This window comes from Bidens hawaiensis, unplaced genomic scaffold (genome assembly GCF_021521415.1).
Source record: "Bidens hawaiensis isolate Kalapana, Puna unplaced genomic scaffold, B.hawaiensis_p1.1 tig00030539_1, whole genome shotgun sequence".
Taxonomy (NCBI): Eukaryota; Viridiplantae; Streptophyta; class Magnoliopsida; order Asterales; family Asteraceae; genus Bidens; species Bidens hawaiensis.
The window spans coordinates 204894-207417 of record NW_027505183.1 but is presented as its reverse complement, the minus strand read 5'-3'; positions in this window follow the sequence as shown (position 1 = coordinate 207417).

Here is a 2524-nt window from a genome sequence, read left to right as displayed (position 1 = left end):
CAGCTTTTGATTTGCCCAGCGGGCAATTTTTCAAACCATTCTCGAGCAGCTCCCGTGAATGTTAGTAGAAACATGTGGCACAAGTACGAAAGAGTCCAACCACTGACTCCCCCAACTGCCACAAATCTTGGCAAATGATCAATGGGATCTGTCATTCCATTATATGTTCCAACAGATGTTGGAATCTTCGCGTTTATTGGAAATGGAGCTTGTGCGATGCTTGGAATAAATTTTGACTTTTCTGCAAAAGATTCTGGACGGTATGGTTTGGAAAAATCAAACTCAGTATTACTGCAATACTCCGCATGGTGGACGACTGGTCGCGGATAGCTAGCCCCTCAATATGAAGGAAGACGACTATCTCCATTGTAATAACTACCTTCGGGACGATAAGTTGAATCGTATCCGTCCAGCTCGTCCTCATAATATGGTACCTTCATATCTATGCGAGGAAGAGGACGTAACCTCCAGATCTCACCTATATTCTGCTCTGGCGGTTGACTATATTGGATGTGGCTTCCCCTTATGGGAGGAGAAATAGATCTCCTGAGAATCTCATCATACGTCAGGGTACGGCCATGAAAACGCTCATTTCTAACCCTGCGTTCGTACTCTGTTTTTAAATTGTCTTGTTGAATACGAAGCCACTCATCCGGAGATAAAAGTCCTTCGGACTTGGAATTGTGACAGTGAGCTCTTCTTGGGTTAGAGTCACCAGAATCTTCCTCCAAACCTAACTCCGAGTGAGTTCGTGGCTTCTCTCATAATTCACTCTAGATCTCCCAGATTAGAACCTCTTGGGGCTGTAACTGTGACACTCGTCAATTTCAGGTTAACTCCGTTAATCCAAACTCCATCAATTCAAACTTAAGATCACTTGATCTATAACGCACATCTCATTACATTTAAACTAGGGTTTTAAATGACGTATGACAATCACTACACATGTAGTCTTTCGGGATTGCACCGAAACGCAAACAAGTTGACTCAAACCATTGGTGAACAAACGACAAACATCAAAACAACAAGTAATTGATAATTATATGTTAGGCTTATGTGTTATTTGATAATATTGAGTAGAACATTAACTCAAGATGCAAAAAGCTATTTTATGCTAGAAAAGTAATAACTAAAAGTTGAGGGGCCATTGTGTAATATAATTATTATTAATTAATAACAAAAACCCTAACCTCCTCTCTCCCTCCCAAACCCGATCGCCCCCCCCCCCCCCTCCCTCTCTTCTTGGCTGCCGTCACACTACACACACATACACACAAGGATTTTCAAGCTTTTGGTTGAAGAATTAAGGTGCTAGGAAGGTATTAACAACTACTCTATGCATTCCATATGTTTAATTTTGATATTGAATGGGTTAATCAAAACCCTAATTCACGAAATTGATGATTTAGATGAGTTAGGGTTTGATTATATGCTTGATGATGATTTGCTAATGAAATTGATAACTTGTTGTGTTATTATTGTTTGTTAATCATTGTTCTTTGATTTTAAACTTTCAAGAAAAACCCTACTATGTGTGTAATGTGAGATTGATATGCATGGTTGGTAAATATTGTGTCTAGAGTGTTATATGCATGGGTTATGGTTCATAGATTGTTGTTATGTTGAGTTTTGATGTAAACTGGTACTGGACAGATTGTTAAGTTTATGTTTAGACGACTGTTATTGAATTTTAATGTGGTAATTTGTCGAGGTTGTTAACACTACAGGGTACTATTTTGAGTCTAGTTTCTATAAAGTCCAAGTTTGTAATTTTTGGACGTGTAAAAGTTAACTTTTATTATTTTACAAAACTGAAGTGCAAGTCTGAATTATGAGGTCTGCTGTTAGGCTGTTTTGTAATTATCATATCTCATAAACTACAAGACCAAATGGGTTGGTTCCACTTCTGGAGGTTAACATGTTGAGTTAAGAACCTAACTTAATTGGTCTTGCATTAATTGGAATTACCATTTAACATGAATAACAAATATCATTCTGTTGCGCATGATTTTGACTGATGTGAGTTTACTGTAATGTTTTGGTGTTTGTGAGAAAACTATGTTGAATAAAAATACAATAAAAATATTTCTGGAAACCTAACTCATGTGTGCTTTTGTGACGATTTTTGGTGAATTAATTGATATGTTATGATCTGTTGAATAGAGTAATCTTTCAAGTATAAATCTGTCTTGATAAAACTAGCTGCTGAACTATGTGAAAATACATGAAACGTGTTTGTTGATCGATAATTGCTATGTTTTGACTAAATTGCCCCTGGTGGGGAATAATTTACTAGTAATGTACAATGTTATTATTTGATGCTTAAGTAGTTGTATACATATGTAACGTGTCACCAATGTGTTTGTCGAGTCACACATAATTCACAAACGAAACACGAAACGTATCTCATGCATAGGTATTATGTGCCGAGTGTAGAGACTCAATAATAGTTCCAACACTTAGAAATATCTCATTCTTGTTTTAGAACGCTAGTGAGGATTTTCTGTGACGCGCATCTCTCGGT